The sequence below is a fragment of the Symphodus melops genome (genome assembly GCF_947650265.1).
Source record: "Symphodus melops genome assembly, chromosome: 23".
NCBI classification, from domain to species: domain Eukaryota; kingdom Metazoa; phylum Chordata; class Actinopteri; order Labriformes; family Labridae; genus Symphodus; species Symphodus melops.
In genome coordinates this window covers 10,689,848-10,711,533 of record NC_136713.1, presented here as the reverse complement: position 1 = coordinate 10,711,533, position 21,686 = coordinate 10,689,848, and the positions used below count along the sequence as shown (strand labels likewise).

At 43.1% G+C, this 21,686-nt stretch overlaps 1 long non-coding RNA gene across 1 annotated transcript in view; it reads right to left on the bottom strand.

The window, feature by feature from the left end:
• The window catches only part of LOC306818490, a 71,592-nt gene that overhangs the window by 6,690 nt on the left and 43,216 nt on the right, over window positions 1-21,686 (bottom strand). The window lies entirely within an intron of this gene.

Genomic DNA, 21,686 nt, shown 5'->3' with positions numbered 1-21,686 from the left:
TTTGGCGTCCTCCCAGAAATATACTCCCACATGGGAGTGGCCACTAACTGTGCCAGTAGAAGATATCAAACTCGATTGGCTCAGACAACAGTGGAGTTCACAGTTCTGGAGTAACCATACAATTGGCGTCCTCCCAGACAGAAACCGCTTCCCGGGGGAGTGGCCACTAACTGCGTCAGTAGAAGATATCAAAGTCGACTGGCTCAGACAACAGTGAAGTTCACACGCTTACTCCTTAACAGCAATTAGTCTGGAGAAACCATACGATTGGCTTCCTCCAAAACCAATTCTGCCACCCACAGGAGTGGCCAGACAACAGTGGAGTGCACACGCTCTGGAGAAACCATACTATTGGCATCCTCCCAGACATAACTGCAGTCCAGGGAGTTGCCACTAACTCTGTCAGTAGAAGATATCAAAGTCGACTGGCTCAGACAACAGTGCAGTTCACACGCTCCCTCCTTAACAGCAAAGAGTCTGGAGAAACCATACTATTGGCGTCCTCCCAGACAGATTCTGCTGCCCACAGGAGTGGCCACTAACTGTGTCAGTAGAAGATATCAAAGTCGACTGGCTCAGACAACAGTGGAGTTCACACACTCCCGACTTAACAGCAATCAGTCTGGAGAAACCATACTATTGTAGTCCTCCCAGACAGATTCTGCTGCCCACAGGAGTGGCCACTAACTGTGCCAGTAGAAGATATCAAACTCGATTGGCTCAGACAACAGTGGAGTTTACACGCTCTGGAGAAATCATACTATTGGCGTCCTCCCAGACAGATACTCCCACCGGGGGAATGGCCATGAACTGTGCCAGGAGAAGATATGAAACTCGACTGGCTCAGACAAGAGTGGAGTTCAGACACTCCCTCCCTAACGGCAATCTCTCTGGAGAAACCATACTATTGGCATCTTCCCAGAGAGATGCTGCCGCCCACTGGAGTGGCCACTAACTGTGCCAGTAAAAGATATCAAAGTGGACTGGCTCAGACAACAGTGGAGTTCCCATGCTCCCTCCTTAACAGCAATGAATCTGGAGAAACCTTACTTTTGGCGTCCTCCCAGACATATACTCCCACAGGGGAGTGGCCACTAACTGGGCCACTAGAAGATATCAAGTTGACTGGTTCAGACAACAGTGGAGTTCACACACTCCCTCCCTAACAGCAATCATTCTGGAGAAACCATACTATTGGCATCCTCCCAGACAGATATGGCTGCCCAGGGAGTTGCCACTAACTTTGTCAGTAGAAGATATCAAACTCGACTTGCTCAGAATACAGTGGAGTTCACACGCTCCCTCCTTCACAGCAATGAGTCTGGAGAAACCATACTATTGGCGTCCTCCCAGACAGATACCGCGTCGGGGGGAGTGGCCACTAACTGTGCCAGTAGAAGATATCAAACTCGATTGGCTCAGACAACAGTGGAATTCACACGCTCCCTCATTAACAGCAATAATTCTGGAGAAACCATACTATTGGCATCCTCCCAGACATAACTGCCGCCCAGGGAGTGGCCACAAACTGTGTCAGTAGAAGATATCAAAGTCGACTAGCTCAGACAACAGTGTACTTCACATGCTCTGGAGAAACCATACTATTGGTGTCCTCCCAGACAGATACTCCAACAGGGGAATGGCCACTAACTGTTCCAGTAGAAGATATCAAGTCGACTGGCTCAGACAACAGTGGAGTTCACACGCTCCCTCCTTAACAGCAATCAATCTGGAGAAACCATACTTTTGGCGTCCTCCCAGAAATATACTCCCACATGGGAGTGGCCACTAACTGTGCCAGTAGAAGATATCAAACTCGATTGGCTCAGACTACAGTGGAGTTCACAGTTCTGGAGTAACCATACAATTGGTGTCCTCCCAGACAGATACTGCCACCCGGGGGAGTTGCCACTAACTATTCCAGTAGAAGATATTAAAGTCGACTGGCTCAGACAACAGTGGAGTTCAGACACTCCCTCCCTAACAGCAATCTCTCTGGAGAAACCATACTATTGGCATCTTCCCAGAGAGATGCTGCCGCCCACTGGAGTGGCCACTAACTGTGCCAGTAAAAGATATCAAAGTGGACTGGCTCAGACAACAGTGGAGTTCCCATGCTCCCTCCTTAACAGCAATGAATCTGGAGAAACCTTGCTTTTGGCGTTCTCCCAGACATATACTCCCACAGGGGAGTGGCCACTAACTGGGCCAGTAGAAGATATCAAAGTCGAATGGCTCAGACAACAGTGGAGTTCACACGCTCTGGAGAAACCATACTATTGGTGTCCTCCCAGACAGATGCTTCCACAGGGGTATGGCCACTAACTGTTCCACTAGAAGATATCAAGTTGACTGGCTCAGACAACAGTGGAGTTCACACACTCCCTCCCTAACAGCAATCATTCTGGAGAAACCATACTATTGGCATCCCCCCAGACAGATATGGCTGCCCAGGGAGTTGCCACTAACTTTGTCAGTAGAAGATATCAAACTCGACATGCTCAGAATACAGTGGAGTTCACACGCTCCCTCCTTAACAGCAATGAGTCTGGAGAAACCATACTATTGGCGTCCTCCCAGACAGAAACCGCTTCCTGGGGGAGTGGCCACTAACTGTGTCAGTAGAAGATATCAAAGTCGACTGGCTCAGACAACAGTGAAGTTCACACGCTTACTCCTTAACAGCAATTAGTCTGGAGAAACCATACGATTGGCTTCCTCCAAAACCAATTCTGCCACCCACAGGAGTGGCCAGACAACAGTGGAGTGCACACGCTCTGGAGAAACCATACTATTGGCGTCATCCCAGACATATTATCCCACAGGGGAGTGGCCACTAACTGGGCCAGTAGAAGATGTCAAAGTCGAATGGCTCAGACAACAGTGGAGTTTACACGCTCCCTCCTTAACAGCAATCATTCTAGAGAAACCATACTATTGGCATCCTCCCAGACATAACTGCAGTCCAGGGAGTTGCCACTAACTCTGTCAGTAGAAGATATCAAAGTCGACTGGCTCAGACAACAGTGCAGTTCACACGCTCCCTCCTTAACAGCAAAGAGTCTGGAGAAACCATACTATTGGCGTCCTCCCAGACAGATTCTGCTGCCCACAGGAGTGGCCACTAACTGTGTCAGTAGAAGATATCAAAGTCGACTGGCTCAGACAACAGTGGAGTTCACACACTCCCGACTTAACAGCAATCAGTCTGGAGAAACCATACTATTGTAGTCCTCCCAGACAGATTCTGCTGCCCACAGGAGTGGCCACTAACTGTGCCAGTAGAAGATATCAAACTCGATTGGCTCAGACAACAGTGGAGTTTACACGCTCTGGAGAAATCATACTATTGGCGTCCTCCCAGACAGATACTCCCACCGGGGGAATGGCCATGAACTGTGCCAGGAGAAGATATGAAACTCGACTGGCTCAGACAAGAGTGGAGTTCAGACACTCCCTCCCTAACGGCAATCTCTCTGGAGAAACCATACTATTGGCATCTTCCCAGAGAGATGCTGCCGCCCACTGGAGTGGCCACTAACTGTGCCAGTAAAAGATATCAAAGTGGACTGGCTCAGACAACAGTGGAGTTCCCATGCTCCCTCCTTAACAGCAATGAATCTGGAGAAACCTTACTTTTGGCGTCCTCCCAGACATATACTCCCACAGGGGAGTGGCCACTAACTGGGCCACTAGAAGATATCAAGTTGACTGGTTCAGACAACAGTGGAGTTCACACACTCCCTCCCTAACAGCAATCATTCTGGAGAAACCATACTATTGGCATCCTCCCAGACAGATATGGCTGCCCAGGGAGTTGCCACTAACTTTGTCAGTAGAAGATATCAAACTCGACTTGCTCAGAATACAGTGGAGTTCACACGCTCCCTCCTTCACAGCAATGAGTCTGGAGAAACCATACTATTGGCGTCCTCCCAGACAGATACCGCGTCGGGGGGAGTGGCCACTAACTGTGCCAGTAGAAGATATCAAACTCGATTGGCTCAGACAACAGTGGAATTCACACGCTCCCTCATTAACAGCAATAATTCTGGAGAAACCATACTATTGGCATCCTCCCAGACATAACTGCCGCCCAGGGAGTGGCCACAAACTGTGTCAGTAGAAGATATCAAAGTCGACTAGCTCAGACAACAGTGTACTTCACATGCTCTGGAGAAACCATACTATTGGTGTCCTCCCAGACAGATACTCCAACAGGGGAATGGCCACTAACTGTTCCAGTAGAAGATATCAAGTCGACTGGCTCAGACAACAGTGGAGTTCACACGCTCCCTCCTTAACAGCAATCAATCTGGAGAAACCATACTTTTGGCGTCCTCCCAGAAATATACTCCCACATGGGAGTGGCCACTAACTGTGCCAGTAGAAGATATCAAACTCGATTGGCTCAGACTACAGTGGAGTTCACAGTTCTGGAGTAACCATACAATTGGTGTCCTCCCAGACAGATACTGCCACCCGGGGGAGTTGCCACTAACTATTCCAGTAGAAGATATTAAAGTCGACTGGCTCAGACAACAGTGGAGTTCAGACACTCCCTCCCTAACAGCAATCTCTCTGGAGAAACCATACTATTGGCATCTTCCCAGAGAGATGCTGCCGCCCACTGGAGTGGCCACTAACTGTGCCAGTAAAAGATATCAAAGTGGACTGGCTCAGACAACAGTGGAGTTCCCATGCTCCCTCCTTAACAGCAATGAATCTGGAGAAACCTTGCTTTTGGCGTTCTCCCAGACATATACTCCCACAGGGGAGTGGCCACTAACTGGGCCAGTAGAAGATATCAAAGTCGAATGGCTCAGACAACAGTGGAGTTCACACGCTCTGGAGAAACCATACTATTGGTGTCCTCCCAGACAGATGCTTCCACAGGGGTATGGCCACTAACTGTTCCACTAGAAGATATCAAGTTGACTGGCTCAGACAACAGTGGAGTTCACACACTCCCTCCCTAACAGCAATCATTCTGGAGAAACCATACTATTGGCATCCCCCCAGACAGATATGGCTGCCCAGGGAGTTGCCACTAACTTTGTCAGTAGAAGATATCAAACTCGACATGCTCAGAATACAGTGGAGTTCACACGCTCCCTCCTTAACAGCAATGAGTCTGGAGAAACCATACTATTGGCGTCCTCCCAGACAGAAACCGCTTCCTGGGGGAGTGGCCACTAACTGTGTCAGTAGAAGATATCAAAGTCGACTGGCTCAGACAACAGTGAAGTTCACACGCTTACTCCTTAACAGCAATTAGTCTGGAGAAACCATACGATTGGCTTCCTCCAAAACCAATTCTGCCACCCACAGGAGTGGCCAGACAACAGTGGAGTGCACACGCTCTGGAGAAACCATACTATTGGCGTCATCCCAGACATATTATCCCACAGGGGAGTGGCCACTAACTGGGCCAGTAGAAGATGTCAAAGTCGAATGGCTCAGACAACAGTGGAGTTTACACGCTCCCTCCTTAACAGCAATCATTCTAGAGAAACCATACTATTGGCATCCTCCCAGACATAACTGCAGTCCAGGGAGTTGCCACTAACTCTGTCAGTAGAAGATATCAAAGTCGACTGGCTCAGACAACAGTGCAGTTCACACGCTCCCTCCTTAACAGCAAAGAGTCTGGAGAAACCATACTATTGGCGTCCTCCCAGACAGATTCTGCTGCCCACAGGAGTGGCCACTAACTGTGTCAGTAGAAGATATCAAAGTCGACTGGCTCAGACAACAGTGGAGTTCACACACTCCCGACTTAACAGCAATCAGTCTGGAGAAACCATACTATTGTAGTCCTCCCAGACAGATTCTGCTGCCCACAGGAGTGGCCACTAACTGTGCCAGTAGAAGATATCAAACTCGATTGGCTCAGACAACAGTGGAGTTTACACGCTCTGGAGAAATCATACTATTGGCGTCCTCCCAGACAGATACTCCCACCGGGGGAATGGCCATGAACTGTGCCAGGAGAAGATATGAAACTCGACTGGCTCAGACAAGAGTGGAGTTCAGACACTCCCTCCCTAACGGCAATCTCTCTGGAGAAACCATACTATTGGCATCTTCCCAGAGAGATGCTGCCGCCCACTGGAGTGGCCACTAACTGTGCCAGTAAAAGATATCAAAGTGGACTGGCTCAGACAACAGTGGAGTTCCCATGCTCCCTCCTTAACAGCAATGAATCTGGAGAAACCTTACTTTTGGCGTCCTCCCAGACATATACTCCCACAGGGGAGTGGCCACTAACTGGGCCACTAGAAGATATCAAGTTGACTGGTTCAGACAACAGTGGAGTTCACACACTCCCTCCCTAACAGCAATCATTCTGGAGAAACCATACTATTGGCATCCTCCCAGACAGATATGGCTGCCCAGGGAGTTGCCACTAACTTTGTCAGTAGAAGATATCAAACTCGACTTGCTCAGACGACAGTGGAGTTCACACGCTCTGGAGAAACCATACTATTGGCGTCCTCCCAGACTCTTTTGTCCCCCTGGCCATAAGACTGTACAACACTTCACTGTCACAGCAGGGAAGAAGCACATGGTGAACCCTGGTCTCTTTTTTCACTTTTTCTCACTCCTCATCTGCACCGCTGACCTCAGAGTCAGCCTCCAGTTGGACACTTTAATGCATATTGATAGTCACCTTACTGAGCACAGGTCACTTTAATGATAATCACTCTAATCATCTGGTTCCATCCTACTGTATTGTTATGCTACATCTGTAATGGTTGACATGATCACCCTAACTAGGTCAGGTTTCACTCTATTGTCTTCAACACTTAATGCTAATCTGCTCCTCAATAGTTGGGTACTTAAATGGCAATCACCCTAATCACCCCTGGTTTCACCTCATTGTTTTGGACACTTAATGCTAATCACTGCTCACTACTCCTGCATTGACTGTTTAACGACTGTACTCACACCTCGGGCATAAGCTCAAAGACCTCTGTACATACACATGTAACTAGTTTCCAGAAGGTCAGCCTTTGTTTCCAAGGCCCTTTAACTGTCTACAGGTCTCTTTTAAACAGCACACATGCTTCTCTCTCCGCACAGGTTAGGTCCATTATGCTATATCAGTTTTAAGTCTAATGCTAATGCCAACTGCACAGGTTTAACCTTTACTCTTAGTCACATAGGGGCTGCTAAATCTTGTTTGGGGGATTATTGTATAGAGAGGGGAGGGGGACAGCGGGTGTGTATTGTAACCAATGTCTTGTGTCCTGCCTGTCTGTATACTGCTACTGGATGCCCTGAATTTCCCTCGGGATCAATAAAGTATCTATCTATCTATCTATCTATCTATCTATCTATCTATCTATATACTGGCACATGGGAGTGGCCACTATCTGTGCTAGTAGAAGATATCAAAGTTGAATGGTTCAGACAACAGTGAAGTTCACACGCTCCCTCCTCAACAGCAATCAGTCTGGAGAAACCATACTATTGACGTCCTCCCAGACAGATGCTGCCACCAAGGGAGTTGCCACTAACTGAGTCAGTAGAAGATATCAAAGTCGACTGGCTCAGACAACAGTGGAGATCACACGTTCACTCCTTAACAGCAATTAGTGTGGAGAAACCATCCAAATGCCTTCCTCCAAGACAAATTCTGCCGCCCACAGGAGTGCCCACTAACTGTGTCAGTAGAAGATATCAAACTCGACTGGCTCAGACCATAGTTGAGTTCACACGCTCTGGAGAAACCATACTATTGGCGTCCTCCAAGACATATAGCAGAGTAACCCTAACCCTAACCCTAACACAGCACCCTTTCACCTCACCTAAATCCACAGCCAGCTCTGGCGGCAGCACCCGAGGGATGTTCTCCAGCAGTCCTCCCCCTGTGATGTGGGCGTACGCTTTCACAGCCCCGCTGCGCAGGATCGGCAACAGCAGACGACTGTAGATCTTTGTCGGAGTCAGCAAAACCTCACCTGGGAGCAGACGTCAACTTAAACACTGAAATCATCGAGCCTTACAGTTAGGCCAAAATGATTCATCATTTCATTTGTTGATCAAATAAAAACAGTAAAAACACCCATGTGAACACAAACATCAGTGCAATGAACAATTCTATCTAAATAATCACTCACAAACATCAACCAATCAATGGTGAGGGGAGAAACCCATACGGAAAACATTTAGTAAAAACATACAATTGTTCACTGCCTACAATATGAAATCTTCAGATATTGCATATTTAAAGTCTGACAAGGCTTGTATGTTTCATACTATGATTTACTCATGAAAGTGGAAACTTATCATACGACATTGTAGGAATGAAACATGATCTATTTCATTTATATGTAAAATTGAAATATGTGTCTTCCTTATGTGGTCCATATAATGTTCTTATTTCTATTTTAAAGACTTTGTTTTTTACATGAATAATTGCCTTTTATGTGTTTTTTTTTTTTTTACATCTTTAGTGTTTCAAATTTAAATGAAAAATATGCTTTCTACATGTCCAACAAATAACATCTTATAAAAACAATATACTTTACTTAAATTAATAAATTATGTTTTTTTTATTACAAAACAAATAAATCTATGCTTTTTATATACTTTTTTATGATTACTGTCTGTCAACCAACTGAACAATATATACTTTTCAGGTATGACTTTCTACAGTAAAAATAAATATGACACGACTTAATCTGTCACTAAATGTATACTGTCTGTAATCAGAGTAAAATCAATTTTAAAACATGCAACAAATGGTTTGCCTCTCAGCAACCAAACACCGTCTGCTCCCCGATAATATCAATGCAGTTTGTTTCAGTCTTGGCGCGGAAATTCTCCTCTACGAGGTGGAGAGTTGCTAATTCTCAAAGAAGAACTTCGCTGCGGCGCTTGAATCAAATCTCTGTTTAATACGTGCAACACAGAGGAGAGGCAGAGCATCTTCTGTCTAACCTTTACATTACAAGTCCTTTTATGCAATACAGAGAGATATGGGGAGGTGACCTTACACTTAACAAATGGTGATCTTTACATTACAATGGTTGTTTGAAGTTTACTGTATCCTGTCCGTCTGGAGACAGTGACTCTGTGATAATGAAATAACATTTACATTCGTATGGTGCTGTCTGCGAAGGAGGTATGCCCTCCTGTGGCTCTCTGACACCTCTGTTCAGAGGTGTCTCCTGCAAGTCTAGGTAATTTCCCACAGTCTGTAATGTTGAAAACATTCAAAAGTCTTTATTCCAGTCTAACCCTGCAGCTTACGCCTCCAGCAGCAATAAACTATATTCTAAACTAAAAAGATTGTTTGCTAACATAACTATTGAATTCACTTGTGACAGGTGAGGAATATCTGAAGTTTGTTTCACCATATGAGATGCTTGCATGTATTATTATGCCTACAAACATGTCTGAATGCATTTCTAATCCCCTTTTTATAAGGGAATTATGTCGACAACAAACTGTCGATGCACTGTACATTTAGCCCTTTACATTCACAGCAAGTACAAAGGAGTATGTCTATTATTTAACAATGCTAGTACTGCTTGTTTAAAAATATTTTAATATACTTCATTATGAAAATGTAGTTGGTACCAATATTTGTCTTTATTTGGTTGATTTTTTCTTAGTGCAAGGGCAACAATACATCTTTAAAATTACAATTCTATATTATCGAGTCTTTTAACCCTTCATCTTTTACCAGTGCAAATTCAATCATCGTCTTGCTCAATGCACCTTCTGCCCTCTGAAGTCAGTGTATATAAGGTGAAACGCAGACTCATCAGTACCAGCATTTACTCCGGGTTAAAACCTATATGATGTGTTGGGCTTTACAAGACTTCATTTGACACACACACACACACACACACACACACACACACACACACACACACACACACACACACACACACACACACACACACACACACACACACACACACACACACACACACACACACACACACACACACACACACACACACACACACACACACACACACACACACACACACACACACACACACACACACACACACACACACACACACACACACACACACACACACACACACACACACACACACACACACACACACACACACACACACACACACACACACTAGTTGTTCCGCACTGGTGCTATTCAAAACATGTTTACAAAATTCATTGTTTTATCATCTTTCAAACAAACACAATGAGCAGTTTTCACAAATATTCCCACTGCATTTCTATTTCATATGAAACACGTCTAGCGTCAAATCTATTTTACACCACACTGGTTTTTTAGGCCAGGCATCAGGTCACAACATAAATCCAATAAGGACACTTCAGGTTTAATCCACTAATTAACCAAGATCAAACAAAAACGTCACAACATCCCTGCTTAAATCCTCAATAAAATCACAACACTTAACATGTCATCTTAGATTTACTTTCCAAGTGAACAAACTTCACCTCACCGCTGCGGCTCCTCCATGTGAAGATCAAAACGCGTCTTCATGAAGCAATGGGCAGGTGAATTCAATCCCAATAATCAGGGGGGAGAGAGAGAGAGAGAGAGAGAGAGACATACAAACCAGGAAGTGTACTAAGGAGCAAGGAAAAAACAAAGGAAACTAAATACTGAGCACACATTATAACATCATGATGTTCTGTGCTTTAGCAACTGAAATTTAAAGATAGTGACATGCAGTAATATGATATGAAAGCAGAGACAGAAAGAGGGGCATTCCTTCCCACACAGTCATTTCTGTAACTACCTACTATGGAGGTTTTGGTTCAAATGTGCTGTTGTGCCATCGAACTGCAATGTGAACATGCGTCTAAGAAAATTCAATAAAATCCATACTCAGAGGCTCACCTGAAAAAAAATTCAGATTACATAATTTACATAAGCAAAACTACATTTCTGTTGGGCAGTGGGCTGGGCTCAGTCAAAAAAAATAATTTCAAAAGATTTTATGAAATGTATTGTAAATTCAAAAGGTTTTCTTTTTTCAAAACACAAATCTGTAAACTAAAAATATAAATGTAAAATAAAATGAAAGTAAACATTTTAATTAAGGCTTCAGTTCACAACAAACATTCACCTGCTTTGTGTGTGTATGTGTGGGAGTTTTCTTTTTTTAACCACAGGCTCTGTTATTCACTGATACTGTACAAGCTGTGAATGACTCGTGATTAAAATGCGCCCTCTAGTGGTCGCTTTGTTCATCTCAGGACAAACGTTGGATCAGCTGACACAGAGGCTGCAGAGTTCACTGCGCACCATTATCATACCAGACTGCTTTAAAAAACTCAACTGAAGTCCACAGCTACACAAACTCTTCACTCTTTATCGTGTTAATTAAATGTTCTTATCTTACAGCTTCAGCAGAGACTCCATCATTCCTTCAACACTCCTCTCCTCAACGTGTCGTCCAACAGAACAAACAGACTTAACAATGATCTATTCACAACACACCTTTTATCCAAAGGTGCGAAACAGCTCATATTCTTTTTTCATGTGATGATATTTCAGACACACGCTTCTTTTCTTAGTGTGCAAATTAAAAAATAAATACATCGATAAATAAACGCCACAGAAACATGTACAGTTAAATGTCTACCAGAATAAATCAAACACACAAACAACAGGTTGTCTTCTTGTCCACGCGAGACAGGACACGTGCCATCCGCGAGCTTCGACGACGGTGAAAAAATGCACCTGTGTACACCTGATGAGCTCAGCAGCGGAAGTGACGTTCTCAATTACTTGGCGCGTCATTCTCAGGTAAAGATCTCGTCGAAATATCAATACATTTTCACTAAGGACGTACCAATAGTGAATCGATACTGACAAACACGTTTTATATTAGTCTTTTTCCCTGCAAATACCATTTCGGAAATAAACAATAGATGAGGAGCAGTGATCAATTAAATCAGTGTGATATGGCTCTTTGCGGTGTTTTAAGGCATTTAAATGACTCTTTTGAGTTTTAAAAGACATTCAGTTTACTGTGCTAATTTGAAGGCAATCAATCTGTGTTTGTGTCTTTAGCTCTGTCTGCTAAAAGCCCAGGCAGTGCTGATGAGACAGCATTTTGTTCAAGATGTCATCTAAAATATCTGTAGAAAAAAACATTTTATCAGGAATGAGTCGACCACTTTATTTCAAAAGTGTAATATAAAAAAAATATTTTACTATTTCTAATACTCTCTGGCCAGTATATCTCTCCTCTCAAAAGAAGCAATATCTCACCTATGCCACAAGGTGGCAGCATATAACCGGTACAGACCATAGACTGTAAAGGTACAGACCTTATTGTTGTAAAGCACTTGGTGATCTTTTATCTGTGAAAGGTGCTCTATAAATAAACATTACTTACTTACTTACAGACCCAAGAGTTAAACTTAGACTTCCTTTATTGTCATTCAGATTTGAACTTTGCAGTACAGATAAGAACAAAATTTCGTTACATTAGCTCGATGTAGTGCAGGATAAAATCACGAGCCTCTGCAGCCGCAGCCGAGCAGGGCTTGAGAAAACACTCAAAACAAGGGTAGGGTGTGTGCACAGGGGTAGATGATTGCTGTAAATAAATATTTACTTCTGTGAATATATCAATCGTTCTGTCCTGAGTATTTGACTCCTGGATCTGTAGAGGTTACATGCTGCCATCTTGTGGCATAGGTGAGATATTGCTTCTTTTTGAGATAATGGAAATACTCGTAACTGGTCGGAGTACTTCATATTTATATTGCACTTTTTAAATAAATTCGTAGAGTCATTCATTAATAAAAGTTTATTTCTACAGAGGACATGTTTAACATGATGCTGTCCCACACATCCGTTTTTTGCACTGCGATAAAGTTTGTTGGAAATTGCATTGCTGGATTGATTGTTTTTTTTTCGCTTATTGATGTGTTTGATCATTTTTGTGCTCTGCTCTTGCTGGACTCTGACTCTGGCTGGCACCTCAACATTGAATCCGGTTAAACCCTCTACAACTGGACGACTGTTGTATTTGTATATTGTGAAGCACTTTGGCATAATGTTGGTTGTATTTAAAGTGCTATATAAATAAATGTGGTGTGGTATGGTATGCTGAAATTAGCCTAATTAATGTGTTTACTTCAATTAAATAACGTTTTCTGTTTTATTCCAGGAGGGGAGAGGGTTGTACTAACTAAATGTTACAAGAGCGACTGTGGGTCATTTGTTGGAAATCATCTCGTCACCAAGGGATCACGGTTGGGGCCAGGAGATGGAGGTTCTTGTTTTTCTTTTTAGTTTGGCGCATGGACTTTCCCTCTCTTTGGTGAGTTCAGCGTTTGGGATTCCAAGGAGCACGGTCCACAAAATGATCCACAGAGTGAGCAGGGACATTAATGAGATCTCACTGCCAGCGCCACATGAACTTCCCGCCATAGCCCAAGGATTCAGTGACCTTGCACATAGCCCTGCGTTTGCCCATGATGCTGGATCCATAGATGGATGCCACATACACATCAAAGCTCCAGGGAACCAGCACCGTGCGGATTATATTAATTATAAACTGTTTCCATCCATTCAAATGCAGGCCATCTGTGATGCAAAAGGCCGATTCCTGGATGTCTTTGTGGGTTATTCAGGTTCTGTTCATGATGCCAGGGTTCTGCGCAACAGTCCAGTCTTTTACCAGGCCCTGTATCCACCACCTGGATATTATCTCCTTGGTGATTGTGCCTATCCTTGCCTGGAAAGGCCAATTGGCATCCTCACCGCATTCAAGCACCCTCTGCGAGGCCGGGTCCAGGAAAGGTTTAATCAGCATCATTCAAGGGCTCGCTCTGTGGTCGAAAGAGCTTTTGGGATGATGAAAACACGCTGGCGAGCTACTCTGTTCAAAGCCCTGGAGGTGCAACCTAATTTTGCACCTGACATCATCACCTGCTGTGCATTCCTCCACAATCTCTGTATACTTATGCATGATGATCTGGAAGAGATGGAGGACCCTCCACCAGAGGAAGATCCCCATGCACCCCCCGCCCCCATGGGTGCAGGTGGAGAGGAAAGTCCTGGAACACATATAAGGGACAGGATTGCTGCTCAACTGTCTGTGCCAGGCCAGTTACCACAGCAGTTGGCTAACCATGATTATTTGTAAAGAAAATATGAATTCATTTTGTTTGGTTTTCAGTTGTGGATTATTACTAATTGGTGAAAAATGTCACTTTTTTTCATGTCCAAATAATTTTTGATGATTGCTCCAAATTTTCCTTGTGCCGCTCCTCTTCCTTCTCTGCTTCCTTCTCCAAAAATTCCATGACTGCATCTCCACTGCTGCTGGAACGTCTTTTTTTGGCTGGTGGTGGCTGGTGGGGTTCAGATGAGGATGCTGAGGGGGTTTGGGATGTATTTTGGAGGGACGCTGGTTCTGATGGGGTTGGGGGAACAGTGGGGCTTGCACCCACTTCTGAGGGACCAGGGAGTATGGTGGGGTTGGACATGCATGAGGCAATGAGAACAGGCGGAGTTACTGATGGCCTACATCCCATTGCCTCATGCATGTCCAGGTAAAATGGCCATGTTGCTGGTGTTTCTTCTCCCTGGTCCATTCCAGACCCAGTGGGAGGTGTTCTTAGTTCCTATAGGGCAAACAGTGGCATGTTAGAAATGTCATTGCTACATTGAAGAACTCTTTATTCTGTGACAATGACAACATATGTACCTTGTATTTTTTTTTAGGTTCTCCCATTTTTTTGAGGCTTGTTTTATTGTTAATCCCTCAATATTCAGTTCCTTGATAATGAAGCTGTAAAGCAATTAATTTTGATTTGTTTTTGTCTGAAACACACTTTTATATTACCACCACCAAGAGATTGCTATTATTAGGCTATGAGATAAACATCATGAGCCATGAGATGTCAGACTCTTTACATTGAACCCACAAACAAATGACGACGAAATATAAAATTGAACTTACTCCCATGCATCTTTAGCTGCATTTCTTTTTTTGGTAAACAGCTCGTCATTCGCCACTCTTGCCTGAATGAATTTTTTTGTTTTTTCAACAGTCCCTGTAAATATAAAACGCTATACAATAAATAAACACCTCAACTGGTTTGTAATAATGAGGGTAGGATTTTATTTGATACTCAATACCATGCACATTTGAGTTTTTTTAATTATTATTATTTTTATGCACATTTGAAGTTGTATGACAATCCTTAAATGCCTAGTTTAACAGTGTTTGTTTAATTCAATTGCGTGGAACTTACATTTGTAGGTTGTTTCCTCCATGTCTACAACCAGATAGGCGTTGCACGTGTTAATCAAGTCGGCATCGGTGCAGACTCGCTGGCGGAGGGTTTTATGGCCCACTACCCCTCCCCGCTAAGTGGTTTGAGACGGACTTAATATGGCGGGCCCTCCGCGTGGACGCACAAACGGAGGGGTAGTGAGTAGGGCTAGGGTGTAGTGGACGGTTTGAAAAAGACCCCTACAAGGTAAAACATGGAACACGAGGAACTAAAGGATGTAAGAAAACACAGAAGCACGGGGAGAAGACGTTACAAGATAAAACTGGAAACACTTAAAGACTAAACAAGTACCACAGGAATCATTCACACAAGTAAAACAGGAAACAATATTACGGACAACGGAGATGGACACCAAGGATGCAGGGAAACAATCACACTCGGAAACAAAACAGAACACTAAGGATAGACAACTAAAACACAGAACCAAACCAAACCATGACAGATAAAGCTGTTGGCAGGCTCGTTGAGAGAGGCCAACAGCAAAACCTTCATTCTGTGAGCCGTTCTACATTTTTACCAGGACCTTGAAACACTTCTAGCTTTGTGACGTTGTGGAGACTGGATTCACTCCAGAGCTGAGGCCCAAACTGGGTAGATGTTGATGCAAAGGATGGGCCTCTCTTCTTTGGCCTCAAGTTAAATCTAGGATGAAACATTTCAGACCTCCTCGTTCCATATCTCCTCGGGGTGCAGATTTTGTTTCCTTCTTTAAACCTTTTCTTTTTGTTTTTTGGATGCAGCACAAACACAGGGGATGTGTGTCTTTTCTTTTCTTTTTTGTTAAATCTTTTTTATCTTTACTCAAGTTTCAAACATGCAACATGAGCTGCTTTGAGTTTGGAAAAAAAAAAAGACACCATTTGATGTGATTTAAATCCTTTTTCGAACATTTTATCTTTTTTACCAGGAGAACTGAAAGAGTAAATCGGCGCGCAGCAATTTAAAATTTCTTGACATGCTTTTCTGTCTGTTTTTCTTTTTTACAAAAATATAAAATAAAGTTATCCCAGACACAGGACACAAGATTGTAATGATGGTCATGAAGTTTCAGAAGGCGTGGAGTTTAAGTTTAGAGGCTCAGTGTCCCTGAGATCTCTTTAAAGACTTCTTCAGACTTTTATTTGTTTGTAGTCTACTCTGAAATCAAAGATGTCAATTTGTTTTTTTCTTAAAGCTCCTTTGAGGAACTTTTAGTTGGAAGTGAATTTGGCGCCAACCTGTTGACAAATGTACCTGTTTTAGTAAAGATCTTTCGTTAAAGGAAGAGTTCATAGCAACATGGGATAAATAAATAAATCATAAATCCAGACTCTCCTGTGTAAATGTGTCTCTGAATACTGACTGTCTACAATGAGGGAGAAGCTGGAGTCCTGCTGGCTGTGTTGTTGTCAGAGCTGTGTTTACATGAACGGGACGGCTGGCCTTGTGTCTAGAAGCTGTTTTAGTCAAGAGGTACGTTCAGGTTGGGAGGCGGCGCCAAAGCGCCTACCTTCTCTGGTCCAAAAAAACCCAGAGCATTCAGGAGCAGAATCTAAAGTTAGATGGAGGACATATTAGCTGCTGCATTGTTGTCAGAGAAGCTTCAACATAACATGTTTCCTTCATGTCTTATAACACATTTGTAAGAAGGCAAACACCTTTAAGTTTAATTGTCTGCATGAGGCGAGGACTTCAAGAAACACTAAATAATCACAGAAATGTGTCCACAAAGATATTTAATTTTACTATCTGCAGATCATGACAAAAGTTATTTTTTAAGAGTTCTTCAGACCAGCTGAAAACCCAAACTCGTCGTCACCACCAGTGTATTCATTAACACCTTTCGACTGTATCCTCACTGTAGTTTCAACATGAACACAAACATGCTGCTTACAGCCTTGTCCTCGTACCAGAGGGAACGTGTCAATAACAGTGGTAACACTTCGAACCACAGGTGAGCTCCAGTTGAAAGGTGTTGATGAATACACTACAACATCAACACATGATGCAACAAACCCCCTCCTCACACGGAGCCTTCACTACAGACATGACCGAAACAAACAAACATCAAATCCAGTCGAAATACTCCTCTCTGCCTCTCTGTAACTACGATACCATACTGTAAATACAGTAAAGTCAGTTCATCATGTTGACACAAAAAAATGGCGTCCTATTCAAGGCTTAGGTGGTCCAGAAGTCAAACAACAACGGCAAAATAATCTTTAGACCAAGCTTGATGTAAACTTACTGACAGATAAAGATCGGGGAGCAGACGGTAAAAAACTGGTGGCGAGGAAGGCCCACTGTGGCGTCGCCTTTTGTCTTGGCCAAAAAGTTGCACTTGAACACACAAAGACTACAGCTAATTGCTAACCACCACATTATGTTCTACGATACCCAGTGATTTAGGCAGAAATGGGAAAACAGGGGGTGCAAAAAAAAATACAGGGGGTGCAAATTTTTTTCAGTGTTACTCACGAAGGCGTGGCATGGCGGAGCAGAGGTTATGTGCTCCCTAACACACTGGTTTTGAAGAAAACTGAATAAGTCTCTAAATGGTGCATTCTGTTCAATAAGATGCATTGTTACACATTTTAGTTTTCCCAAGCTTCATAATGGTGAGTTACTGTACAGCCTGTCTGACACACCCCTTCATCATTTGACTCACTTGGTTCATGTTGTCTAACCCCTTTGTTGGCCCACTGCTTCTATCTGCACTTTCTTTAAAAAACAAACAAATAAATTCATAATATTACATGTGTCATCCAGTAATAATAGATCCCTATACCTTGATAAGTCAATTATCTGGAGCTAAACCCTGCAGTCCGTTGATTGGTTGAAAAAATCGTCACTTCCCGTGTTACGTCGGTAAACAAAACTCCGCCGTGTTTAAAGCATCGACTGTAACACACAGCTGATTGTTTACGTCTGTATTTGTCCTCGCCGCTCACAGCCTTCTCTGAAACAAAGCTGGATTGAGTTCTTGCAACAAAGAGTCACATGCCAATGACAAAGTGGATGAACTACTGGATGTCTTCTTCGTTGGTTTTGTTTATGTAGCGTTTTTCTCCTTTGTTAGGGTTAGGGTTAGCTGTTAGCAGTTAGATGCTATCATATGACGCTATTTACATAGCGGCTATCGTCATCCGGCTGACACGCCGTCTACCAAGGGCACGGGTGGCTGTAGAAACTAGAAACGTAAACGGGATCGGGTTTAAGCTTTTCAGTACCGGTATTCGACAAACATATTCTTTGCCAGAATTAGAATGTAGCCTAATCAGATATTTAGCGCACCGTATAGAAGCCCGTGTAGAAAGCACGTCTATTAAATGTAGATATTTGCACGGCCTAGGTCAAGCCGTGCAATAATTTCAAGGCCGTGTTTTTTTAAATAGGCTGTGCAAAAAGCGGTTTCGCGGCAGGCTACCTAAATCTATGACGATACCTGTAAGAGGTAATAACTCTCCATGCCAGCAGTCCACTGTTTTAACATGAGAAGACCATTTTCACACTGCTGTCGATCACCACTCGTAATATAGGTACTTCTAATCTAGAATAATGTCTGATAAAAAGTTGAAAATGGCGCTGGCGTTGTCGGTCCTTGGTCTTTTAGTGGAAAAGAAAAGAACAGGTGGAGGCGACCTTCAAACCGCCGATCAGACTGATTCCTCTCACCAGGGTCGGGTTGGGTCAGTTGGGTTTTAGTTTTTCGCATATGTCATGTTCCTGCTATTGTTGATGTATGTTTGATTTGTTCTTGTTTTTGATGATTGTAAAGCACTTTGTAAACCTGTATTTTTAAAGGTGCTATGTAAATGAAGTTATCGTTATCATTATTACTTCCAGCACTGACACCGATTCAACATGACAAAAAGGCAGACAAGGTCCAAAGGGTAGTTAGCCACACGAAAACTAAGGCGACGACCGTTCTCGGTCTCCATGGTGTGCCAGTTGACCTGTAGATGATGTGAAGTGATGCATTTGGAAGAGGTGTGCTTTGGCACCCTATAATCGATCCCCATCTCCATTCCCAAGAAGTTCCAGTGTGTGCTAGCTGTATCCGACCAAAAAGACAAACAATAAGTCAAAGTTGCCGTCATGTTCTCTGTGTTTTTCTCTGATGGGTCTACCTATGGGTCTGACTCCCTCAACTAAAGCATGCTTCATGATCACAAAGCCATACATGTGTTATATTAAAACGTCATGTACAACAGGTAACCCTGCTCAGGCCCGGTTAGCGCTGGAGCAGTGTGAGTGCGGGCCAGTCGGGAGGTTCTGACATTGTATGGAGAAGCCAAGCGCCTTCATGTTAGCTCCACCTTTTCAGGTCGGCTCGACCCCAATGGAAGGGTCCCAAAAAGTAGGACGGTACGGATCGGTTATTTGGGAATCTTTCCCGGGATAAGTCTATGGAAACGCCGCAAAATGCACGCCGTACCGAGACGAACTACTCGTGGAAATGGGGCTAAACTTCCCGTCCCACTTGTTGTTTTGTGTGGTAAATTGATGTGTTGTGCTCCGGCATGCTATTAATCGCGCAGCTCTCTCTATTCACTCAACTTCAATAGCTTAAGTCAAGTGACGGGAACTATAAGCATATTCACAACTTCAAAGCCTGCAACACGAGGCTGTAAGACAACACATGTTTGCATTCTACAGTCTCAGGTATCTGAGGTATATATGTTTTAGTATACATCACTACTTAGAACATGAAATGTGACAGCACAGCAAAGACAATATTTAGATTTTCCATACTTTGTACTCGAATGTTGAGTTTAGGACCTAAATTGATTCTCAAGAATACTTATTACTTATATACAGACAAAGTGTATATATTTAAAAAAAAGTGCATACTTTGTTGGATAAAAGTTCCCTATTTTAATCCTTTTCCTAAATGTTGTAAATAGAAATCTGACTCCTTTAAATAATTACCTTGAATCTCTCCGCGCATTCTTTTGATGGGATGAGAGGAATGACTGAAGACGTCTCTTTCAGGTTGACATAGTTTATTAACCCGATGAATCAAGAATACAAGTTACAGAGTCTCTGGGTTCAACACTACGTGTCCCTGACGACAGACAGATACCTGGTCAGTTCATGAAGTCTGAGCCCCGACTATGTTTCCCTGAACCCTTTTATACACTAGACAGAGAATATCTAACCAAATAATGCATTCAAGAATGTGCGGTTTCCTTCCTCCGATTGGGGCAGCGTTCCAAATTATGTGTTTCCTGATGTTTGGTTCCCCCTCATACTGCCGAATCCTTTCTCCAATCTGTAGCGGACGACACTTCCTACCTGTTTCTTATTATAACCTGACATCTAGTCTAGTAACCAATTCTTTTTAAGGAAAAGACCATTTAGGTGATTAAGTATCAAGACTCACTCAAAACCTATGTTTGAATTGATGAGTGATTGGCAGTGAAGGGCCACACCAAACACATGTTAGAATGTGCAATCACTCCTACAAGCCCTCTTCACACAAAACACCTTTATGTACCGAAAAGTTAGACAATTAGATTAAAACACACAAACCTAGAATAAAACATGATAAAATAACTGGTATGACATTAACATAAGCAACAATCATTCAAACTATGGATATCAAACTATTCCTTTGGACCGGGTGATGAAACCTTATCTGATTTATTCAATGACACTTTATTGCAGTGAACACATTGAGTATAAGCAGAAAGAGGCCTATTATTCTAATATTAGAAATATGTCACTGTCATTTGACAGTATTGACTCCTGACTGGCACAGGAATGAGTCCTAAAACCCAGAAATCAGTTAGCATTTGAGCACCATGGATTTCTAACTCTTTAAGTCAATGGGGATTTTGAATGGGTTTTTGGTTAGACACCTGAAATAAGGTCTGCGGTTAACACAAGCTAAACAGATGTTGATGTTTTGACAGATGAGATAAGCTAAGTTAGATAAGAACCCCACATGTAAATTTTGAAACAAAATTGCAGTGGTTGCTAACAAGTGGCTGAATGAGACTACAGTGGTTGCCGGAAACTCGCTCACTAATCCGTCTTACAGCCTCTAGTCATGTTTTTCAATGCCCTTGCAAAGATAAGTTGCTGAACAACTTATTAAGCTACGGTTTTGCTAGCTTGTCAAAACCGCCGAATAGATTGTTGAAGCATAAAAATCAACCGACTGCGTTATCGTTCGCTTGTAGCTTTTTACTTCTCTTGGCTGCATTAATGCTTCAAACTTAATATAAATTGTGTTCAATCTGTAAAGATTATACAGCTGAAAAAAACAGCTCCGCATCAGAAAGGCGTTTGCCACAAAGCTTATTTTGTGTAATGATCTAAAATCCAATGCAAAAATCCTCATAGCAAGGCTACTTCTGGGTCGGCTACTTTCTTCAGCTCTTTTTGCCCTCTAGGCCTCCAGGATAGCCACATGACTG